The sequence below is a fragment of the Henckelia pumila genome, unplaced genomic scaffold (assembly GCF_033568475.1).
Source record: "Henckelia pumila isolate YLH828 unplaced genomic scaffold, ASM3356847v2 CTG_461:::fragment_3, whole genome shotgun sequence".
Classification (NCBI taxonomy): domain Eukaryota; kingdom Viridiplantae; phylum Streptophyta; class Magnoliopsida; order Lamiales; family Gesneriaceae; genus Henckelia; species Henckelia pumila.
In genome coordinates, this window is record NW_027331831.1 from 7,070,350 (window position 1) to 7,096,907 (window position 26,558).

Consider the following 26,558-nt stretch of genomic DNA (forward strand, 5'->3'; position numbering starts at 1 on the left):
GGTGCGCTTTACTTTGTTATTATTAATACTAGTATTTTACCAGTGCGATGTACGGGCTATATCTTATGTATAATATAATTAAATTGTATTAAATTGAAATTTGATGATAAAAGTAAAATATAAACAAATTTAATTTTATAGTGAGTAATTAGAATAATATAAAAAGGACAAACTCTTTAAACAAATATATATTATGCAATGCACGTGATATTATTTTATACAGTTAATGATAAAAAAAAATATTAAAAAAAATATTGAACAAACAATCGAAATATGCATTATATATCATATAATTAAAAAACAAACAAATTATCTTATAAATTTTGAAAAACTTCCTTAAATACAACGTTTGTTGTTGAATTTTTTTGATTGGTCTTGCCATCACATATCAAGATTTTGAGACCCTTAGGATTGGTAACTCTAGATACAGCGACATACAACTGACCATGACTAAACACGGAATTCCTCAAAAAAAGTCCTACATGAGATAATGATTGACCCTGACTTTTGTTGATTGTCATTGCATATGATACAATCAAAGGATACTGTCTTCTTTGAAATTTGAAAGGAAGTATTGGATCAGAAGGAGTCAAAGACATTCTTGGAATAAGTACTTTGTGACCCGCATTACTTCCAGTCAGAATATTCCTTCCAAAACATGGTTTCCGAGCCTAGTCACAATCAATCTAGTGCTGTTGCATAAACCAAGAGAATGATCTATGTTCCGCAGCAACATAACCGGAGTTCCAACTTTCAAATTCAACTCGTGATTTGGTACTCCAGAGCATCTTATTCCATTTAAGTATTCAGGGGTATGAACATCATGCAATAAACCAACGCTTTTATCCGATTGACATGCCATATCAGAACTTAAATATAATCTTCCCTCAGAATGATTCAGAGATATCATGAATTCATTTATGGATTGAACGACATCAAGAGTCGGTGCCAAAATAGCTCTCTGTTGAAAATATGCAGTATCACTGATAGAAATGTCTGACGAAGGATACGTACTCTCGACTATCGATGCAATAGGATCGTTATAATCTTTCAGCACAAGTTCATCTGGAATATCTATTGTCGCATAACCATCATTTGATTCTCCAATTTTTCCATCTCCTATATTAGCAATCCAATCAGAAAATTGCTTTGTCTTATTACATTCTTCATCAGAACCTAAATTTTGTAGTCGCATGTTTTTCGTCAATCTTAAAACTGTACAATGTCTCCAGATATAAGAAGAATTGATGGTTGCATTAACAATATCTTGCCTACTGCCTTTTGAAATAACAGGCAATATTTGACGAAAATCACCACCAAAAACAACGGTTTTGCCCCCAAATGGCAAATGAAGGCTTGAAGGATTGACAAATCTCATTATATCTCTCATGCTTTTATCTAAAGCTTCAAAACAGAACTTATGCATCATTGGAGCTTCATCCCAAATTATAAGCTTAGATTTTTCAATAAGATCCGCAAGAGGACTCCCTTGTTTGATATTGCATGTTGATTCTTCATTAGGATTAAATGGAATCGCAAAGCGTGAATGAGCTGTTCTTCCACCAGGCAGTAGAAGAGATGCAGTACCACTTGATGCCACATTCAACACAATCTCTCCCTTCGATCTCAAGAATGCAGATAGAGTCTTCCAGACAAATGTTTTTCCAGTACCTCCATATCCATATACAAAAAAAACACCTCCCTTATTTGAATGAACTGCATTCATCACCGTATCATACACATGACGTTGCTCAGAGTTCAACTTATTAAGGTGATTATCATGTTCTTCAGACAAAGATCTTCTATCAAATCTCAACTCATCAAGTATTAATCTGTTCCGTGAAGTAGTCTGAAAATATTGATCACCGAAAAATGGCATTGATTGAAATTCACGCAAACTTTTTCCATAGCTTCGTAATAATTTTTCAATTTCAACCAATGCATAATTTTTAATTTCATCATCACTCAATTGCAATTCTACCAAAAAAAAAGGTATTAATAAAAAACATACACATCTATGTATATATACTTTTAAAAATTAACAAATATAACTGAAAAACTTTATTGATGCATGCATACCTTGGTGTTGCAATAGGTTACGTTGTCTGTATAAAACATCATCTGACAAATACTTCCAACATGATTCCCAAAGTATTTCAGGTCGACTGATGCAGTTCGATGACAATAGAGTAGCAAGTAAAATTCTCAAAGATTGTGTTGAAGCCCAATGACTTGCCTCAATAATGCCGTCGATATACTCTTTGTCATCATTCAACAATCCCAATGCATAGCAAGCATCACGAAATGAATGGTATTGAACACCATTAACATTAGTTATATCATCATAGCAAGTGGCACCACGGTTTACATTTAGGAGACATCTTAAATAATACATGTCTCCACATCCCGGAGGAACGTAAAAAATGCGCCCGATCGAAAATCTCTGTTTCCTTGGAACGAATTCTCGTGTATCTTGCTTCCAAACAAATTTCATTGGAAATTCAGCATATGTCAATTCTCTTGCCTCCGGATATTTCTTGTTAGCTTCCATCCATGCCAGAAACATGCTTTGGTTAACAGTAGGTCGATCGATAATATTACTGATTTCATCTGCATCTGAAAAAATGATATTTTGTTCATTCGGAAGATGAAAGCTCAAACGCTCAACGGGTGGATCTCTATATTGAATATCAAATCCAAAAATTCTCCAAGCAGCCTCACATGGGGAAATATATCTGCAGTCGTAGTACATATTCACCTCATCAACATTTTTTCCCAAACTCTCATCATCTGAACTCCGATAGAATGATGCCGTCACACGATCGTGCCCTTTATTTATATATTTGAACAAATATTTGATAGCCCGAGATTGGTTGCACTATTCAACATTCATATGAGCTCCATATCTAATCAACAAATAACGATTATGGGGAACAACAAATCCATTGTCTAGATTAACACCATTTCTGAGAACTGTTCGCCCATTATCTCTACGTCTATATATTGGATATCCATCTTCATCAATTGATGTCACTTCAACAAATTTTTTAGGAAAATGTTTTTGGCAACGACCGCCAGACATACATGGAGAATTTTTTCTTACCTCACCGCATGGACCGTGCATCATTAGATCCCGTACTGCATCATAATAAACAGGATCCTGATTTTTATCGGGAATTTCGGCAGAAATGATACGATCGACTGTCTCTGCTACTGGACATTTTTCTTCTTTGCATAGAAAGAGCAAAATATGGGCGTGTGGTAATCCTCTCTTCTGGAATTCCACAGTATAGATCACTGAAACAATTTATTAAAAATTAATTATTTGTATGTACTAAAAGATATTAATAATCATTATAAGATAAGAAATATATCAAACATTATATTTTAAAAAAAATGTTATACCTGCTTTAACATTCCAAAATATTTTATTCTTTCTGACATCTTTAATCAAGGCATCCAACTTCATTTTAAAGATTCTGGAGACAATATCCGGACGGTCTTCGGCCCTTAATCCTCGAGCCTCGATAAATCTCACAATTTCTGGCCATTTTGGGTTACACGTAAATGTAATAAACAAATCTGGATATCCAGCCCACTTACATATAGCCATGGCATCTTGGTAATTCTGAATCATGTATCTTGCACCCCCAGTAAAAGAAGAAGGCAAGATAATACGTTTTCCTTGTGTAGATGCATTTGTTTCACCACGCAAAAGCGCATCATGAAGACCTTTGTACATTTCACATCTCAATTGTTTTTGATGCAGCCGAACATACGTCAACCTTCCAGATTCAACCATTGTGTATGCATCAACAATAAATTGTTGAAAAAGTCTTCTTGAATTCAAAATACTTGAAAATTCGATGTCCCTATCATGCAGTCGATAAGCAAAAAATTCTCTTATACTCACTTTTTTTCTACCTCCAACACTTGATTTGGATTCTGATAATGGAATATCTTCTCGATAACCATCCTCACCATAGGTGAAAAAGTATAGGATACTGGAGAGAGAGATATGCAGGATTCATCTCATTGATACGTTTAAGTTGACCAGATTGTGTTTCTATTAAAATATCCCTGTCTCCCAAAGCCTCATTAAAATCTCCCACAATTAATGCAGCAACCTCAGAAGTAGAAGGAAGATTATATCGTCTTCCATCCTTATCTCTTCTCCCAATCAACCGTAATTTAATATCGGATTGTACTTCTACCATCATTCTTTCTTTGATCATCCGAAAAGACTTGACTAAAACATTATTTTCATCTAACATGATCTTCAAATCAGAGACTATCTCCAGATGCAGATTGTTTGTGTCGCTATTTTTTCTGAAAAATATTTTTATTTGACATATATGAATATTTTCTACTAAATTCACATAAACGATAAATAAAATAAGACATATTTTAATGTATACCTGACAGCAGAAATCCGATTAGTAATTTCATTTTCTGTGTCGTAAATATATAACTGAGCAAACTTTGGAGATGCGCCTTCACATGGAAGTAGGCTTCCAATTAAATGATAATTCTACCCATGAAGTTTAAAAACTGGAGCGGAGCCACCTTGATTTAAACTCGAATCTATCTTCCCTCCCATCGACGTGAAACAAAACATACTATTGTATGATCTGATATTCTCAAGAAAATGTTTGCTTTTATCATCCACTCCATTTAATAAATCATGCAATACTTCAGGAGGTTTTTTTAAAGGAGGAAGTTGTATTTTTCCTTGCATACAACACATGGAGTATTTAGGATTTCGAGATTTATAACTTCGGCATAACCTTTCTTCATACCAGAATATCGCACCACAAAAATCACATCTGTATATTGGATCTCCTATATCCCAATAATCTATATAAAATAAAACAAAACAATGAAAATAAATATGTAACAATAAATGACGTTGTTAACATACGCATATTCCAAAAAACAAAACAATGAAAATAAATATGTAACATTAAAAAAATAAATATGTTATAACTGCAAAATAAAATAAAATTTCTTTTATAAATTTAAATAAAAAAACATAAACTTGTTATAAACGAAGCAACATAAAAAAATATAATATAATTTTACCGATGGATGATATCGAGATATTTTTGTCGAGATTGTCACGACTATGTTGAATGTCCAATATGTTAACTAAATTAATTGGAATTGAATCAGATTCAACTGCAAAAAAACAAAAAAAACGTAATCAATTGATGATTATACTCATATCTTAAATATACATAATATCTTAAAATTAGAAAAAAAAAAACGTATAATTATTAAAAAATTACATTGATGAACAAACGGCAGTTTGTCACCAGTATTAAGAGCAGAGTGAGGGAAATCATCATCAATTGTTAGATCAATCATATCTGATTTATTTGTAGTTGAGCTGCTGGGTATTTGAGAAGAAGAATCTATATCAATTAAGCTCGATGAAGTAGCTGCACGTATACCGACGTTAAAAAAATATAATCATTTGAGTAGACAAATAAGAGTAATAACGAATGGAAAAAATATCATATCATTTGTAATCTCACTTAGTGGAGATTTTGACGTTGTCAATACCATCTTAAATGAACCGCGCAAAGTACAATGTTCGGATATTCTGATTCTTGAATCCAAATTTTCTGTTTAAATATTTAAGTAAAATTTTGAAAATAAAATTATCAAAATAAAAATGAACAAAATAGTAGATATGAGTTAAAAAATACTAAACATCAAATTAACTAAAGTAATAATACTACATTAAAATTATAAAAATTATATTTTGAAAAAGGTAAAATTTACCATGTTATTACAAAAAAATTAATATTTGATCTTTTTATTTCATATTTTATAAATATCCAAACTTAAATAGCATTTAATGAATAAAAAATAAACTACAAAAAGCACATTTTATTTACATACTTATAATTGGGCCGAAAATATACACATTATCACACCCAATAAAATATGATACTAAATCAAAGAAAATGGTCTGACCCTAAATCAACAAAAATGTTTTAGAAATGACATCATTTCGTCCACGAAATTTCCCCACAAAGTGCATGGCAATTTGTTGTGCCTGAAAATGCATTAATAGACATGGAAGATATTATAATTAAACTTCATAATCTCCACAAAAATAAAATATGAAAATAAAAATTTTTTACTCTAAATCTTCAATGGCAAAATCAATTAGCTTTGTAGGACGGCCATTGATTTCTTTAGCTTTCGGGTTATCTCTTGAAATCATTGTCCCAATCACATCTAGAAAAAAAAAAGGATAAATTAACAAATTAAAATATAATAAAAAATTCTAAGATAATTAAAATACATTTCAATATTAAACTTACCAAAAATTTCATATTCATCGACGACTTCTGCTGTTGTCAAATCTTTGAAGTTTTTGAACTCAAACATCTTTGATGGAAATTTTTTATCTTCTATTTCGCAAACCTTTATCAAATCAATTAGATTAATTTTGTAAATGTTAGATGTTGTTTTGATTGTCATTTTATTTTGCGCAACTATCATATTTTTTATAGCATAAATTCGACCTTCTCTGAGTATTGGTCGTAATTTATCAATTACATTATCTTTGATAGTTGCATGTATACGCGTTCCCTGAAGTCGAGAAAAAATAAATCTAAGTGAGGTTGAAGATAATGATAAATATAAAAAAATTAGTAAAAGCATAATAAAAGATGAATATAAAAATCTTATAAATTTTGTGTACCTCAATATCTTGGAATATACATTTTATTGTTTGTTTTTGCTTGCTTTGGTATGGAGGTAGATCATAACAACGTATTAATCTTAACTTCAGCGCCCAATGCCAATCTGAAAGATTAATATCACGAATAACTCGAAACAATGGTGCCATTTTGGTTTTATATTGATTGGTGATCGATCTGCTAGACAATTTGAAGATGTTAAACTTTTTACAACTTAGATGTTAAATGTACGTTTATTTATACTATAATAATAAGATTTGGTTTCTAATCAAATTTGGAATTATATTCTATTTTTGTTATTATTTTTTATTTTACTGTTTTAATTATCGTTTGAAATATTATTAATTATTTGTTCCTTCTATTAGTATCCAGATTGCATAAATAAAACTTTTTCTATTGTAGATAAATATTTGTAAAGATTTTTACTGTTTATATTTGATTGAAGTTGTGTTTTTGGGTCCACACTCCTACGATGAAAAATAAAATAAGAGTAGCACTTTTTAATAAGTTATAATTGTTTTTGCTGTTTTATTTTTATTTGTTCTAAATCTTAAATATGGTTTTACATGTTTTCTATGTAGTAACCCGGAACCCATTTTAAGATAATAATATGTTAAACATGATTTAGGGTTGGTAATTGATCTATTTCGGAGTGTTATTGGACTTCGGAAGAGGAATTTGGGCTTTTGACTTTGGGCCAGATCGGAAGCTCCGATCCCAGTTCGGAAGCTCCGATCCTGATCACTTCGGAACCAGATCGGATGCACGGGGATCAGGAACGGAGGTTCCGATCTCAGCCAGCCAGCAATGCTCGATGACTCAGCCGTGAGTTTTGACAAGTGTTGATCGGGGGTTCGATCGGAAGTTCCGATCCCGGAACGGTGGTTCCGATCCCGACGTGTCAGACATGCACAGAATGAGCTGGAATCGGAAGCTCCGATCCCGAGATCGGTGGTTCCGATCGTTGCCGAGATTTTGGCTATAAATAGGGCTCATTTGCTTCAGTTTTGAAATACGAATTCCCGCGTTTCCTTCTTCAGTTATATAGTGTGAGATATACACTTGAGGGCCCTATCGGTTAATAGTAAGGTTCTGAAATAACCAGGGTGAGGTTATAGTCATTCAGGACTAGCGACTCCAAAGGGCTAACTACGGACGAAGGTATGGTCCGGGAATCTATTTAAGTTTTGGGAGTACTTATTAGCTTAGTTAAGGCTTATAGAATTTATGTAGTGATACGGTGAACTTTTGAATATAGGCTTGGAACCTAGAATCTATTATACTTGAACTAGCCTAGAGGTACGTACACATTGACTGAGATTGCCAGCGAGTATACATGTTTATATGTTGCATTTATTTGGCATTATTATATGGCATGATGTATGATTTACCGTTTTCTATACTCATATGTCATGTGCATATACACGTTGAGCCTATTTCTTGTTATACCTGATTATAGAGCCGCTCAGCTCTATACTCGATAGTCTGTCACTGAGGGTACCGCGACGGCGGGGGCATTTATGTCTATCTACTCTGGTATACTAGACGAGTGTGGTTGCACCCAGAGGTTGATCCGTGCGGTGGCAGCACTCATGTGGCGCCGGTTCTGAGCATGACTTTTCGGATGACCCTGTACCAGTCATCATGTTGCATGCATTATATACATATGTTTACTCATGTCTATGTACTGGGCGTAGCGCTCACGTCCTAGTTGTTATCTTGGACACCCTATTCCATGGGGCAGGTCGCAGGATGGACGGAGCTGGTAGTTCAAGGCAGGACTAGGGAGCAGGAGCTTTGAAAGTTTTTATACAACACGATTTACTAGCTGTATAATGTTTACTTTTAAGAATTTCGATATGGTTGTATCACTACAGATTTAAGCCTGGATTATATTACTAAGCTGATATGTAAATTATGGATTATGTTTCCGCACGTTTTTACTCTGTTAAGTATTTTGTTGTATTAAGTTTAATGCATGCTATTAGTTGCCAGTTAGTAGGTGATTCCATGCAGGGTCACTACATTTTTGGTATCAGAGCATGTATAGATTTTGGGATTAGTACTTGGGATTTAGTTTAGTCTTGAGTAATTCTTGCGCATTTGGGATTTTAATGTGCAATTCTTTTCAGGATATGGCTGACGAGAGTCACGGTAGTGTTGGCCAGGGAGGTGGTCATCATCATCGTCGCCATCATCATCAGGATGATCAACATCGTCCTCATGAGGGTCGACGTCGCTATACTATTAATAAGTTTATGCAGGTAGGACCGAAACCCTTAGTGGGAGGCGAGAATCCTGAACAAGCTAGAAGCTGGATGTCTAAACTTGAGAGCACGTTCCGAGCTTTTGAGTGTACTGAGGAGCAGAAACTAGAAGTTCTAGAATTCGTTCTAGAGGATAGAGCACGTTTTTGGTGGGATGCCAAGGTTGCTCAGGCACGTACTGAGAGAGGACAGGTGACTTGGGGGGATTTCTGTCGGGAGTTTCAGAAATTATATTTTCCTCCGGCTGTTCGCCAAGCACGATCTATGGAATTGCTTACTTTGAGGCAAGGATCAATGACTATTGATCAGTATCAACAGCGATTTCTTGATCTGCTACCTTTCAGTCCTCATATCAATGCGAGTGATGCGTCGAAGTATGATATCTTTTTGCAAGGCCTGAACCAAGATATCTACTCTCAGGTTGTCGTCTGTGATGACCCGGTATCTTATGAGACTTTGGTGAACCATTGCCGTCTTGTGGAGACCAGCAACAGGCGTGGACAGTTGATGATGCCAGCACAGCCTAGTGGATTTGTTGAGCCTCGAGCTCAATCTGTTGTGCCATCTGTACCTACGTCTTCTTCTACTCCTACTACTTCGTCTGGTTCTCGTGGTTCACAAGGTACTTTCCGCTTTGGGAAGAAGAAGAAGAAGGAGGAGTTTTGTAGCCACTGTGGTGGGAAGCATCCTGCAGCTTCATGTCGGAGAGCTACTGGGGCGTGTTATATTTGTGGTCAGCAGGGACATCTGCGGAGAGATTGTCCTCAGCGTATGGGTTCTGCTAGTGGATCGGGATCACAAGTTGGATCTCAAGCTTCTATTTTTCCACGCCAGCAGCCAGCACCACAGAGTTCTTCTGGTTATCGTCCCCAGACTCAAGGGCAGGTGTTTGCTCTGTCTCAGGAGCAGGCTACTGAGGGAAGCGATCGCATGTTGGCAGGTAACTTCTTGTTATGTGGTATTCCTGCACTTGTATTAATTGATACTGGAGCATCGCATTCCTTTATTTCTAGTCGCTTCGTTAAGAGGCATAGATTACCTTATGTATCATTAGATATGGATTTAGTTGTATCTACTCCGTTGGAGCAGGAGGTAGTAACTAAGCGTCTAGTGATGGGTTGCCTTCTGGAGTTTGAGGGTAATGTGTTATCGGCTAATTTGATGATATTAGCGATGACGGATTTTGACTGTATTTTGGGAATAGATATGCTGACTTTGTATCACGCTACTGTGGATTGTTATCAGCGTCTGGTACAGTTTCATCCCGTTGAGGGTGATAGTTGGTACTTTTATGGTGAGGGTGTGCGACCTCCGATGCCACTTGTTTCGGCTCTGAAGGCATGTCATGTCTTGGAGTCAGGTGGGGAGGGCTACCTCATCTATGCAGTTGATATGTTCATGAGTAGTACGGGTATTGATCAGCTACCGGTTGTCAGCGAGTTTCCTGACGTATTCCCTAATGAGATTCCTGGTTTTCCTCCGGTTCGAGAGGTTGAATTTGGTATTGATCTAGTACCAGGAACTACGTCTATATCCCGAGCACCTTATCGTCTGGCACCGTCAGAGATGAGGGAATTGAAACATTAGTTGCAAGATCTGCTTGATAAGGGATATATTCGTCCGAGTGTTTCTCCGTGGGGAGCACCTGTTTTGTTTGTCAAAAAGAAGGATGGATCGATGCGATTATGTATTGATTACAGGCAGTTGAATCGTGTCACCATCAAGAATAAGTATCCTTTGCCGCGGATTGATGATCTGTTTGATCAACTACAGGGTACTTCTGTTTATTCGAAGATAGATCTGAGATCTGGATACCATCAGATGCGGGTACGAGACTCAGATATATCTACGACTGCTTTCAGGACCAGATACGGGCATTATGAGTTTCTGGTGATGCCATTCGGTTTGACGAATGCACCGGCAGTCTTTATGAATCTGATGAATCAGGTATTTCGAGATTATCTGGATAGATTTGTCATCGTCTTCATAGATGATATTCTTGTATATTCTCATGACAAGGATGAGCATGCACAGCATTTGAGGATTGTTCTACAGACGTTACGAGATAAGAAGCTATATGCGAAATTGAGCAAGTGTGAATTCTGGCTTGATCGGGTAGTATTTCTCGGTCATGTGATTTCTAATGAAGGGATATCTGTTGATCCTAGTAAGATAGAGGCAGTGCTGAACTGGTCTCGACCGACGACGGTTGCTGAGATTCGTAGTTTCTTGGGTCTAGCGGGATATTACCGTCGGTTCATCGAGAATTTTTCACAGTTGGCCAGGCCTTTGACTCAGCTTACACGGAAAGATGTTGCCTTCATTTGGTCCTCGGATTGTGAGGAGTCATTTCACGAGCTGCGTAGACGTCTTACTACTGCACCTGTGCTAACTCTACCTTCTGGATCAGGAGGTTATGTTGTCTATACTGATGCCTCTGGTCAGGGGTTAGGATGTGTTTTGGCACAGCATGGACATGTTATTGCCTATGCTTCTCGACAGTTGAAGTTGCATGAGAGTAACTATCCAGTGCATGATCTCGAGTTAGCCGCCATTGTATTTGCGCTCAAGATTTGGAGACATTATCTTTATGGCGAGAAATTTGAGATATTTACGGATCACAAGAGTTTGAAGTATTTATTCACTCAGGCAGAGTTGAATATGCGACAGAGACGTTGGATGGATCTCCTGAAGGATTATGATTGTGAAATCAAATATCATCCAGGTTCTGCTAATCTTACTGCTGATGCCTTGAGTCGGCAGGTGAGACTGTCTGCACTTCAGACTAATGAAATATCTCATATGATTCAAGAGTGTTGTTCATTGAGTTTTACGCTCAAGCACAAGAAAGGGAGGAATGAGATTCGTTTGTATACTATTCTATCTGAGCCGGTATTGTATTCTCGGATCAGAGATGCTCAGATATCTGATGTTAAGACTCAGCGATTGGCACGTCTAGCCAATGGAGTTAATACATCTGGATTCCATTTTCAGGCAGATGGTTTATTGTGCCTATCCAATAGAGTGGTTGTACCTAATGTTGCGAAACTCAGGAATGATATTCTATCTCAAGCTCACAGGAGTCGATTATCAGTTCATCCTGGAAGTATGAAAATGTATAAGGACTTGCAAACTAGATTCTGGTGGAAGGGGATGAAGCGAAGTGTGTATCAATTTATTTCGAGATGTTTGGTTTGTCAACAGGTCAAGGCTGAACATCGACGACCAGGTGGATTACTGCAGAATCTTGAGATTCCCGAATGGAAGTGGGAGCACGTGACTATGGATTTTGTTACCCACTTGCCTATGACTTCACGTCAGTGTGATGCTATCTGGGTTGTCGTTGACCGTTTGACAAAATCAGCACATTTCATTCCTTATAACCGGGAGTATTCTTATGATCGCATGGCACGCTTATATATCCAGGAGATTGTGCGATTACATGGGATTCCAGTGAGTATTGTCAGTGATAGAGATCCGCGATTTACTTCACGTTTTTGGGGTAGTTTTCAGGAAGTGTTGGGTACCACTCTGAGTTTGAGCACTGCATATCATCCGGAGACTGACGGGCAGTCAGAGCGCACTATTCGTACGCTGGAGGATATGCTACGTTCTTCTGTCATGGATTTTGGCTTATCTTGGCAGGATCAGTTACCTTTGATTGAATTTGCCTACAATAACAGTTATCATCGTAGTATTGATATGGCACCTTTCGAGGCATTGTATGGTCGACGGTGTCGTACTCCATTATTCTGGAATGAAGTCGTGGAACGGCAAGTCGAGGGTCCTGAATTGGTGCAGCAGATTGTAGACAAGGTAGATTTGATCAAGCATAAGATCAAAGTTGCTCAAGATAGACAAGCCAGTTATGCGAATATTCGCCGCAGGCCACTTCAGTTTGAGCCTGGTGAATATGTTTTTCTGCGAGTATCACCTTTCAGAAAGGTGATGAGATTTGGTGTGAAAGACAAGTTGTCTCCTCGTTACGTTGGGCCTTTCCAGATACTGGAGAAGATCGGAGATGTTGCTTATCGTTTGGCTTTACCGCCATCTCTTTCCAGTACACACAATGTTTTTTATGTGTCGTTGCTTCGACAGTACATAGCTGATGAATCTCATGCGATTCAATCTACTGATATTCAGCTAGAGCCAGATCTGTCTTTTGTTGAACGACCAATCTGTATCCTAGACAGGAAGGAGAAAGTTCTTCGGAACAAGACTATACCACTTGTGATGGTACAGTGGCAGCGCCGAGGCGTTGAAGAAGCAACTTGGGAAACTGAGAGTCGTATGCGAGCAGAATATCCTGAGTTGTTTGCTTTGTATTTTTGATTACCATATAAGATGTAATTACCGTTGTTGTAATAAGACATGATTTGATGTTTCATATTGTTATCTTGATTTATCTTTAGATGTTATTTCGCGGACGAAATATCTAAAGGTGGGGAGAATGTAGTAACCCGGAACCCATTTTAAGATAATAATATGTTAAACATGATTTAGGGTTGGTAATTGATCTATTTCGGAGTGTTATTGGACTTCGGAAGAGGAATTTGGGCTTTTGACTTTGGGCCAGATCGGAAGCTCCGATCCCAGTTCGGAAGCTCCGATCCTGACCACTTCGGAAGCAGATCGGATGCACGGGGATCGGACGTTCCGATCAGGAACGGAGGTTCCGATCTCAGCCAACCAGCAATGCTCGATGACTCAGCCGTGAGTTTTGACAAGTGTTGATCGGGGGTTCGATCGGAAGTTCCGATCTCGGAACGGTGGTTCCGATCCCGACGTGTCGGACATGCACAGAATGAGCTGGAATCGGAAGCTCCGATCCTGAGATCGGTGGTTCCGATCGTTGCCGAGATTTTGGCTATAAATAGGGCTCATTTGCTTCAGTTTTGAAATACGAATTCCCGCGTTTCCTTCTTCAGTTATATAGTGTGAGATATACACTTGAGGGCCCTATCGGTTAATAGTGAGGTTCTGAAATAACCAGGGTGAGGTTATAGTCATTCAGGACTAGCGACTCCAAAGGGCTAACTACGGACGAAGGTATGGTCCGGGAATCTATTTAAGTTTTGGGAGTACTTATTAGCTTAGTTAAGGCTTATAGAATTTATGTAGTGATACGGTGAACTTTTGAATATAGGCTTGGAACCTAGAATCTATTATACTTGAACTAGCCTAGAGGTACGTACACATTGACTGAGATTGCCAGCGAGTATACATGTTTATATGTTGCATTTATTTGGCATTATTATATGGCATGATGTATGATTTACCGTTTTCTATACTCATATGTCATGTGCATATACACGTTGAGCCTATTTCTTGTTATACCTGATTATAGAGCCGCTCAGCTCTATACTCGATAGTTTGTCACTGAGGGTACCACGACGGCGGGGGCATTTATGTCTATCTACTCTGGTGTACTAGACGAGTGTGGTTGCACCCAAAGGTTGATCCGTGCGGTGGCAGCACTCATGTGGCGCCGGTTCTGAGCATGACTTTTCGGATGACCCTGTACCAGTCATCATGTTGCATGCATTATATACATATGTTTACTCATGTCTATGTACTGGGCGTAGCGCTCACGTCCTAGTTGTTATCTTGGACACTCTATTCCATGAGGCAGGTCGCAGGATGGACGGAGCTGGTAGTTCAAGGCAGGACTAGGGAGCAGGAGCTTTGAAAGTTTTTATACAGCACGATTTACTAGCTGTATAATGTTTACTTTTAAGAATTTCGATATGGTTGTATCACTACAGATTTAAGCCTGGATTATATTACTAAGCTGATATGTAAATTATGGATTATATTTCCGCACGTTTTTACTCTGTTAAGTATTTTGTTGTATTAAGTTTAATGTTTGCTATTAGTTGCCAGTTAGTAGGTGATTCCATGCAGGGTCACTACATTCTATACTGGAATTGTATTATATTTTTGTTATTATTTTTGATTTTATTGTTTTAATTATAATTATTGGTTGAAATATTATTAATTATTTTGTTACCTTATTATTAGCGAGATTACATAAATAAATCTTTTTTATTTGTAGATAAATATTTGTAAATATTACATGTATAGAAATTGATATAGATTTTACAATATACATGCAATATACATGTATTATATTTTGGAATTGTGTTATATTTTTGTTATATTGATTGGTGATCGATCTGCTAGACAATTTGAAGATGTTAAACTTTTTACAACTTAGATGTTAAATGTACGTTTATTTATACTATAATAATAAGATTTGGTTTCTAATCAAATTTGGAATTGTATTCTATTTTTGTTATTATTTTTTATTTTACTGTTTTAATTATCGTTTGAAATATTATTAATTATTTGTTCCTTCTATTAGTATCCAGATTGCATAAATAAATCTTTTTCTATTGTAGATAAATATTTGTAAAGATTTTTACTGTTTATATTTGATTGAAGTTGTTTTTTTTGGTCCACACTCCTACGATGAAAAATAAAATAAGAGTAGCACTTTCTAATAAGTTATAATTGTTTTTGTTGTTTTATTTTTATTTGTTCTAAATCTTAAATATGGTTTTACATGTTTTCTATACTGGAATTGTATTATATTTTTGTTATTATTTTTGATTTTATTGTTTTAATTATAATTATTGGTTGAAATATTATTAATTATTTTGTTACCTTATTATTAGCGAGATTACATAAAATTAGTGTCGCACTTCCAAAATAATTTTATTTTAAAGATAAAATAAATAAAATATCTCTATTATTTGAGCTTAGCTTCACTAATTACATAATTATTATATTATATTAAAATATTGATGATATAAATCAACCTTCGAAATTATAAATTATAAACTATTTAAATGTTTTAAAAAAATTAAGCAATTTTTAAATTTTCAAATTATTAATTATTATATTTGTAGTATTTTTTTTATCTACATTTAATAGTTAAAATTTTTTGCAAATAAAAATGTTATAAATTTCTAATTATTCGTCAATTATATGATCTATATTTAAAAATTAATAAAATATATATCGTGTTGCATATGGGACAGAAATAGAAATAAATTGTGTTTGTTTTCCTTATTTAGCTAATTTTTTTTGGCGGGATTTTACTATTTTTGGCAAAAACTCAGTTATTATATATATATATAGATTTTATTATAGCAACTTTTTCTTTTAAAAAAAAAAAATTTACATGTAAAATTGTAATTTTGTTGATTTTAATCAGCCGTCACAATTTAATTTAACCGGGATAATTAATGAATATGTCCCCAAAATTTTCTAACTTTCCCAAAAATATACTAACATTCTTTTCAAAGTCAATTACGTCCCTATTTTAACAAAAAATTTCCCTGATATGTCCTCCAAACTAAAAATTTTCTATACTACCCTTATTTTGATATTTTGTATTAAAGTTCCCAAGGATTAACAAAATGGTATCAGAGCTTATGTAATTTTATTCAGACTTTATATTATTCATTAAATCATACTTTTCTTTGTTGAGGAAATATTTTCAACAAACCATGGATTCAAACGAGAGTTTGAACCAGAAGTATTTTATTTACATGAAATCTCATAAACAATTGAATCTATTTAAAATAGATTATTTACAACAGAAGTTAAAAAAACTTGAGTCTTTTATACGTTCTAAAAAGAAATGATTTCTAATTCTCAATTTTTAGAAATTACACCAGATTCCTCTAAACTCTTCGTAGATCTTAGAGAAATTCAAAAGACGGTACAATATTACAGCAATCAGTTGTATGAAATACCTCGGCAAATTGAAGAAATTTTTGTAACTCTAAAGGATCTTCAAACGAAAATTATAAATCTAAAACACACCTCTGGTTCTAGAAAAGGAAATACAGGAGGAAGGTTACCACTCTCGTTTGATACCAAACCTTTGTTACATCAGAAAGGTAAAACCAAAATGGTACAAAAACCTTTAACTGATGAAGAAATGATGATTAATCTTATAAAAGCAGTAGCAGATAAAAACACTATCTGATGACTACTTTAGAAAGATTAAATCTCGAGGATCTACAAGATCTTGCAGATTCATTTGCGAATCTCAAAGTAGTTGATCTAAAAATGAATTCCCCCGAGGGTGAACAACCCATAGGGAATCCTCCAAGATATGTGGTTAAAACAGAAGAACCACAAAGTGAGTTCCATGTTGGAGAAAATTCACATCCAGCAGGAACCAGATCAAGAAAGAGTAAGATACCACTACATCAAACTTCTTACGGAAAAACTGTTTTAGATCCGATACATCCTTACGGGGTTATGTTAAACCTTGATGTTATGGACTTCAAAAACAGAGAAGATCTCATAGATGATTGAACATCAGCTATGAGAATAGCAGCAAGAACTTTAGATCTCAATAAAGAATAATTTATCAAACTTCTGGAAATAAGTCTAATGGGATCTGTTAAGATAGCTTGGGAAATGACCATGCCAGAGACTAAAGAATCAGTCTTAGCAGGAGAATCTCTAAGCGAAATTGGAGGAAGAATGACCACCCTATTCAAGGCACAATTTATAGGAGTGGACTATTTTAATAATCAAGATACAGAGAAGAAAATAAGATATACTCAAGCTCTGTATAGTCTCGAATTGCACGATATCTGTTTAGTTGATGAATACATTATGTTATTTACTAAATACAGATGAAATTCGGGAGTCGAGAAAATAGCTATTCAGCTACTTTTTGCAAAAATGTCAAGTCCCTAGAGAGAAATGTTGATAAAAAAATACGTTCCAGGTAATCCAGATACGTTGGCAAGACGAGCCTCTTTTCTTAAAAGAAAATTGGCAGAATGGTGTCATATGGCAGCATTACAAAATAACTACAAAAACATAAGGGGTATTAATAAGCATACTCCTCTATGTTGTAGAGAAAATGATCTCCCTACGGTTATTGGGAGCAGATCACAGGGATTTAAAAGGAAGAAATTCAGAAATAATCCCTACAATAAAAGAATGAGAAGTTCTTGGAAACCAAGAACATTTTGGTCCAAACAAAAAGCCAGATCTTATAGATCGGGAAAAAGAAGTGGACCTACAAGAACATCCCCAGCAACAATCTCGTCGCAAAGCAGGGGAAGAACACCATCTAGAAGAACTTTCAGAAGAACTCATACAAGAGCAAGTGAAAGTTTCAAGATTGCAACTGCTGAACATGTGGAGCAAAATGACATATATCTACAAACTGTCCAAAAAACGAGAAAAAAAGAGTTAAACTCTTTGAAGCAACACCAAATATGGATGATGCGGTCTTCTTTCAAGATCTAGTCCAAGTATATCAATTTGAGGATATCCCCTCAGATGAAAGTATATACGAAGAAGAGATATTGTTTAGCCAAGAAGAATCTGATGATGAATCAGAATCAGAATCAGAATAAAGATGAGGTGTTTCGACATGAAACACATGAGAGTTTGGCTGAGTTTTTTATTCAAACCACGATATCTCATAATATGGTCCAAAGAATTATGAGAGAAAATCCAACATTACAGAAGTACCAAGGATTTTCGGCAAGACAAGTAGAAAGAGTTTTAGGCAACCTAGGGCTTAGACAAAGAAGACATCATTTGATTTACAAAGTATCCAGAAGGGAAATGGCAATCCCTATAGAGTTAACGAGTAATCAAATAGATATGCGATTAATTCTTTTGAAGAAGTAAGAGATGAATTGCAAAAGCTGAAAAGTGAGGTAGCAAGAACGATGTCCTGGATTCATATTGGAGCAATCCAAATAATGATAAAGAAAACTTTTAAAGAAGGAATAGATTCACCCATTGATATTGTAGTATGTGATAAAAGAATGAGAAATTTCCAAGATGCAGTCCTGGGTACGATCTCAGGAAATCTATATGGAGGAAAAATTATAGGAGTTATTTATCCAAGAATAGCCTACAATTTAGCTGACAGAGACTTTAGTCGAGCCTTGACGTTGCATCAAAACTTCAAAAAAAAAAAGATTAATGAAGGAAGGTAATAGACCATATTATATTACTTATCAAATTTCATACGCTCTTTCTAATACTCATCATTCTGAATTATTTATTAGAAATGAGTTTATTGAAATTCCAGAAATCTTTGGGAAATTTGCTCAAGCAATATACCCGGAAAGAATCGAGTTTCCTTTAATTCAAGAAACAGACATTCAAATACAAGATAAACCGGTTCTATACAGAGATCTAAAAATAGAACCCCGAAGGTTATCTTTCCAAGGTGGCCGAATGATAAGCCGAAGGTGGGAAAAATCTCCTATTTAGGAAATTCCACTAGAAGGAAAGGAGTTTTCAATTATAGGAAAACTTAGATCTCCAGAAGGATGGAAAGAAGTCAAAATAGTATTCGAAATTACAAGTCACAAGAACCAATTTCCTTGTAACTCGATTTACTATTTAGAGCAGCAAGCGAAAGGAACTTACCAAAGATTAATAAATGTCGGTGAATTGGAAGTTCAAATTTCGGGGATCCCAGGAAAAGAAATAAATCAACTAATTCTTGGCTTAGAATTTCTGGAAGATCATAAACCATGGAAACGCCTTGAAAAAGGAATAGAGTTCATGGCAAAAGAAAAAACTTGGAGAATTCAATAAGAATAATGCGAGATGGAAAAGCAAGAGAAATGGATAAGGGACAATCCCTTAATCGGATTCGAAAACTCTGTTCACAAACAGAGAAAGAAGAAACTTCTGAAATTAGTAAGTCATTAGCATTATTTACTAGAACGCATTGAATAAGTAGAAATAAGTAACCATACTCTACCTTCTGAGGCCTTAGGAAAACTAAAGGTGAATAGTCTTAATCGGATTGCTGAGTTACAACACAGTTTGTTAAAAATGTCAGGGTCATTTAGTAATCCCTTTAAAAAATGACAACAAGTCCTTTCTCCATATACATTCCCATAGGGATGTTGTACGAACAATATAAGGCTGAATACTTTGCAGCCTATATATATTCAGGAGCAGAAATTTGTACAGCAAAAAAAGGAGTCTTCACTACAAACTGTGAAGAAAAATTGCCAAAAATTGCTGGACGAGATTTCTCGAAAAGAATTCTTATTCTTTGCAGAGGAATAAAACAAGCAGAAATCCTTATGGGAGGCGCAGGTCAGACTCCTTGGTACAAGGTAAAGACATCACCAATATATTTCAATGATACAGGAGCTGATATCTTGTTGGAAAATAACTTTTTACAAATGTTTAAAAAGTAAACACAAGATAACGAGTTAAGACGACTTATGTTTACTACCATTTGTGAACATAAGATTGTCGTTCAAAGACTCAAGATGGCCTTTTATCGACAAATATCGATAATGTTCTGCAGCCAGCGTGGTGATAAAGGACAATTATTTCACCCAAAAATGAAAGATCCAAGAAGGTTTGGAGAAACTATGTTGAAAATAACAACAGAATAAGAACTCCAAACAGAGGATATGGAACTTCTCAAGGCAACTTTGAACCACAGGTATATAGAGTTAAAAAACAAGGTATCCCTTGAAGATGTCAAAAAGAAGCTGAAAGAAAGTTATAACGAGCATAATTTGGCATGGTGGGATAGAAATCAACTCAAAGCCAGTATTACTCTAAAGGAAGGCAAAAAGTATGAATTCGTTAGGTATAAACATATCCCGATGAACATAACAGATCAAAGGGATATGAGAATGATTATCAAGGAACATTTGGACCTTGGTTTAATCAAAGAAGGAGTTTCATCATATAGCAGTCCAGGCTTCCTGGTCAGAAATCATGGTGAAATAAAAAGAGAAAAACCTAGGTTAGTTATTAACTACCAAGGTATTAATAAAATCCTGGAGTTTGATGGGTACTTCATACCCAGTAGAGAACATCTAATTAGTTGTGTACGAAATGCTAGAGTGTTCTCAAAATTTGATTGTAAATCTGGATTTTACCAGATTCAGATGGAAGAAAGCAGTAAAAAATTCACAGCTTTCTCTACACCACAAGAACATTATATCTGGGAAGTTATGCCTATGGGATTAGCTAATGCACCACAAATATTTCAAAGAAAGATGGATAATCTTTTTAAAGATTATTTCAACTTCATGTTTGTTTATATTGATGATATTCTTATAGCATCAAAAAACATAGATGAACATGTTAAACATTTAGAGATTTTTTCTAAAATTTGTAAACAAGAAGGACTGGTCTTATCTGAAAAGAAAGCAGTCATAGCAACAAGAAAAATTGAATTCCTTGGAATTGGGATTGATGAAACTGAAATAATTCTACAACCCCATATTGTGGAAAATGTAAAGAATTTTTCAGATAAACTCAAAGATGTAAAACAACTCCAAAATTTTCTAGGAGTAGTTAATTTTGCAGGGATGTTCATAAACAATTTGGCAATGTACAGAAAGGTGTTCAGTCATTTGTTAAAAAAGGATGCAAGGTTTATATGGACCGATGACCATACTAAAGGGGTAAACCAATTAAAGGAGATATGTAAGAATCTCCCAAAAATGGCTATACCCGTGGATGAAGATGATCTGGTGTTATTTACGGATGCCAGTGACGAATGGTGGGCAGCAGTCCTTACTAAGATCACTCCGGATGGAGAAATACCATGCAGATACTGTAGCGGTCTTTTTTCAGAATCTGAGGCTATCAGATGACATATCAACGAGAAGGAATTTTATGCAGTTAAAAGGGCTTTCGAAAAATGGCCATTATTTTTACTTGCTAAAAAATTCACTTTGAAGGTTGATAACACTCAGGTAAAAGCTTTCCTAAGAAATAAGATTGAATCTAAACCTGAAAAAGCTAGGTTATTAAGATGACAAACATTATGTCAAAATTATATTTTTGATATTGTTATTATTAAATCTCATGAAAATATTCTTTCAGATTTCTTAACAAGAGATGGAAGACAGTGACGTGGATTCCATCATGAAAATGCAGAGGCATCTCAGGGAACACCTTGGGTTGCTTCAAACCGAGTTCAACCAGCTTGTCATAAGTGCCGAAATGGCGGGCAGGTTACAACAAGCTGATCGGATCAAAGTATCCAATCGAATCACAGGATGTATGCAAGCTCAAACTCAACTATTGGCTGATATTCAAGGGCCAATTATTCGTGCCATAGAAAAACCACTGGTTTCTCATAAACAAGAAATGTTAAAACCATTGGTTTTACAAGAATAAGAAATACAGCCACCAGTTGTAAAACAATATGTTGAGGATTTTAATACTCAAGAAACAAGCGCTAATCTATCATCAGTTTTTGATGATCTTGATAAAGCAACAATTGATGAGGATAACTCATCAAGTCAACCCTCCGCCTCTGGGGTAAAAGAGGAAGAGATCAATCTTAGGCCCAACACTGACAAGGGCAAATCTAAGATTGATACTAATCCAGCTGTCATTTTTCCATTTTAGGTTTATCAACAAAGATGAGAGAAGTTAAGTACAAGAAGTGAAATTAACCCGACCACTTGCAGGGTTGATGCTGCAGGAATATATCCAAGGGTTTGGCTAAAAAATAATGTCAATCCTAAGGATGTAAAGCTATGGTATGAATTTGGAGCTTTAGCCTCGGTTTATACAACTTCACCAGGCTTCCAGGAAATATCACAGCTACCAAAATGGATTCAGGAAGCAGTCCAAGAAACATGGGCAAATAATGATCATTTGTCCAGAGAAGATGTGCTCGAGTTATACTTTTTTAGTGCAGCTCCAAAACCAACAGGGAAATGATCACACGAGCCCTTTTATTTCATCAAGCTAAGGAGACATGACATGAATAATCAAAGATTTATCAAGGATCCTATATCTGAAGAAATACCATTGGTGTCCACTTTTGGAGAAAATGAAATCTCAACCAGAAGAGCATGGGGTATTTGGGTTTGTCTCATCGAGATGGACAATGTCAAGTTTCCGTTCAAATTTTATCAGAATTATGTGAACGGATCATTCCTGTTAAACACAATGACAGGAAAAACTACGGCTTTTGCGGAAGAACTCTTCGAAAAAAAGAGGAACTTTTTGTGGAACAACAAGCTACCGGGGAGTAAAGAAACTCGCCGAAAATTTTGTAACATGACTCATATCGAAAGATGGTCAGAGAATATCTGCCCAGAATGTCCAAACCAGAAGGGGCCAGAATTCGAAAAAACCTTCAGATCCCGAACGGATCGAAAAGATTTTTCCGAGACAAGTAAAGGTGGACATGGACCACAAAAACCGCATTTTCCCAGGGGCCCACTGCAAAAGCAAAAGATGCCCCGACAACAATAAAGAAGGCATGTGAGGAGAATAAATCCAAAAGAAAAAGTCAAGCATGTGACTCCTCCACTAGTAAAAGATGTCATCGGGCATGTGACTCTCTCACTAGCAAAAGATGCCATCAATAATGACATAAAAAATTCAAGACAGCTGTAAGATTCCCTGAAGTTTCTCGGTGAAACGAGTGGAACTTCAGCTATAAATACAGACATTTGAGGAAGCTGAAGACATCGATCATTCCCTTCAGTTTTCTTACAAATAAAATCATTGTAATATTTCTCTTTCTACGTTTGTATTAATTTTCTGTAATTTCATGTATTTCAAGAACAAGGCTACTATGAGTAGCTAAACTAGTTATCTTCTTCTCTTCAAAGGAGGTTGATTTATGTATTAATATGTTGTCTGAATAAATTTCCGAAGCTCTTCCCTATCATGTTATTTTAATTTAAAATTAAGCTTTTACCATACGCCTTAAGGTGAAACGAAATAAGGCTGTGCTAGCTGCTGCTGAAGGAGTCTGTGTCAGGAACCATCGGTTGCGATCGCGTGGTTCGGTTGTGAGGAACAACCTATAAAACCCGGTGGACATAACCCGGCAACAGTGTGGTCAAATAGGTAATTTGCTTTAATTTACTTATGGAAGCATGATGGGCTAAAACTTATTATTAATAAATTTGGGAAATAAAGAGCATAATAGGTATTATTTAGTTTCAAGGACATGTTCGAGACACTTTTTAATTAATAAGGGATATTTTCAGGATTCGAAAAATAAAAGAGATATAATTGACTCGTTAACGAAACTATAAGGATATTTTTAGGAATTATCCCAATTTAACCACAAGAAAAAAACTTTCCGCTCATTCAAATAAAAGATGAATGAGATAAAAGAAGTAAAATTAGCAAACTTTATATCTATATATATATATATATATATGTAAGTTTATCTTATATTATTGTTTGAATAAATAAAATTAATCTCATAAATTATCTATTTTTTTAATATAAATACAGCCATATAATTATTTAAGTTTGAAAATCCAATTGAATTACGTACTCTCCATATAATAAAATAAATGTTAATTGATCAAATTTTCATTTACCATAAAAGGGCGTATATTCTATATATATATTTTTTAAAGGTGTCGATTCCCCCCAAAATTTTATATATGTAATTTAGGACCAAATTAGTTTATCACACAACAAAATATAAGATTATTTCAATTGATTTCTCTTCTTCTCAATTATATAGGATTGTTTAACATGAAAAATATTAGTAAAATAGTGAAAAAAATATTGCTAAATATAGTATAAGTTTATTTATTTAAGAGACAGTTAAAAAAATATCGGAAAAACAAATTTACATACAAACATCATATTTTCTTTTGTGAATTGTGATACTACGTATGAGTTTGTAAATTCATAAATGATAAACCCAAAATTATAATGTAGATATTTAAAATAACAACTTTCCATTTCATAAAATTTTGTGCGAATTTAGTATATTTTACATGGATGTTGCAATTTGCATGTTTTCCCCTTGATATAGCTATAGAATAAATCAATAAGAAATGCTTATATATGTAACAAAAGAATGGATTTAGAAAGCAATAAACGTCCTAAATTAATTTCCAAATTGAGGGGACTAGGAGGTGACATTACTCCAACATTTTTTTTCTTTCGTATTTTCTCTCTTTGGCTTTCCTTCTATATTGATATTTTATATATATAAAAAATATTCTTAAGAGGGTTTAGTCCACAATGATTTTTTTATTTTTTATTTTTGAAAATTACACGATGACTTCTAAGGATAATTTATTCCATTATTTGAACAAAACTGCTGTGTTCTATATAGACATGTTTTGTGTTTCCATACATATTAAGAAACTTGTTGAGAAATTTTTTATAAAGAAATATTATATTTTATTCTTATTTAACGAGTGCTATAATATGGTATAAAAATTTATTGGAAGTAATCAACGTACCTAATGAATAAGTAAATACCGAAAATTAAATAGAAAAAATTATATAGATATTTGACTATATATTTAACGATGAAAAATGAAACATAAACTTTATATTCGAGACGATGGAGAGAGGATTGGAAGGTTAAAATTTAGAGGAATTATTGTTTTTCTTTGGGAAATAACAAAAAGAATTACTAAATTGCACTTTTAAATATATTAAATCACAAAAATTATTAGAAAATTCAACTCACTACCCAGGGGTAGGGATGACAACGGGACGTGTTTGGCTAAACTCGGGACCCGTTCCGCCTTCATTTGGGCCCGTCCCATCCCGCGAACCTGGCGGATCCAATCCGGGTTAGACCCGTTAGACCCGTCAGAAAATAAATAAATTTAAAAATTTAAGAGTTTAAAAATTAATAAAAATCATTAAATTTAATTTCAAATATATTTTAATAATATTTAAGACAAAAAAATATTCTCACAAGTTAAAATTTATCAATTTGTAATTAATTAATAATTATTAGCCAAAAAACATTATAATGATACATTTTTATATTAAATTTATCATAATAAAATAAATTCATTTCAATCCAATAATATTATACATTCAAATTATGGATAATATATTAATTATTTAGTATAAAAATATAATTATATATTATTAATATTTAATATTATATATAGTTTAAATTTAGGGTAAATTTGAGTAAAATCCCCATTCACAAAATAAACTTAGTGTTCAGTACCCAAGCTAATAAATCTTTAAATTTGGTACCTGACAAAGCTTTTCTCTTATTTTTTACTCCCTATTGCACATTTCTTAAAATAATTTACCATTTTATTTCCCATTTGTTATTCTCTCACCTTCATCCCCTCCTTCACGTGCGACTCGGCAGAATTCTTCACCAGAAATCCCTAAGCCCCAAATCATTCACCGGCCGAATTGGCCCATCACCGGAAAACTTGCCCAACGACCGGCGAAGTCGGGTCTATGTAGTCGCCTTTGCATCGCTTCAAACTCAGGATCGCTTCGCCCCGTCTCCTCTCCTCCCTCCACTTGTCTGCGATGCGATCGTTGATGCCACCATAGCTCACCGCCGCCGTAGTCAATCGCCATTAATACGGGCATACGGACGCTTCTCAACGTTATTGTATCCATTCCCATTCAATTTTTCAGAGTCTCCTTCCTGTTCGATTAATTGAAATTCTCGCAGGGGCCTTCCGCAGATCCGAGAAGCTTCAACCCGGTTTGCGCTCTTTTTTAATTCTTATGTTGTTATGTGCTTGTGTGGTTATTAATTTGTAAAATAGGATTTTGGATTGAAATTTGGTGTAGAAAATGGGATCTAGTGTTACGAGAT

General features: G+C 34.9%; 1 pseudogene; it reads right to left on the minus strand.

Moving 5' to 3' along the window:
- Positions 1 to 314: 314 nt before the first annotated feature.
- On the minus strand, positions 315 to 26,314 carry LOC140871948 (uncharacterized; annotated as a pseudogene).
- Between the last annotated feature and the right edge of the window lie 244 nt (positions 26,315 to 26,558).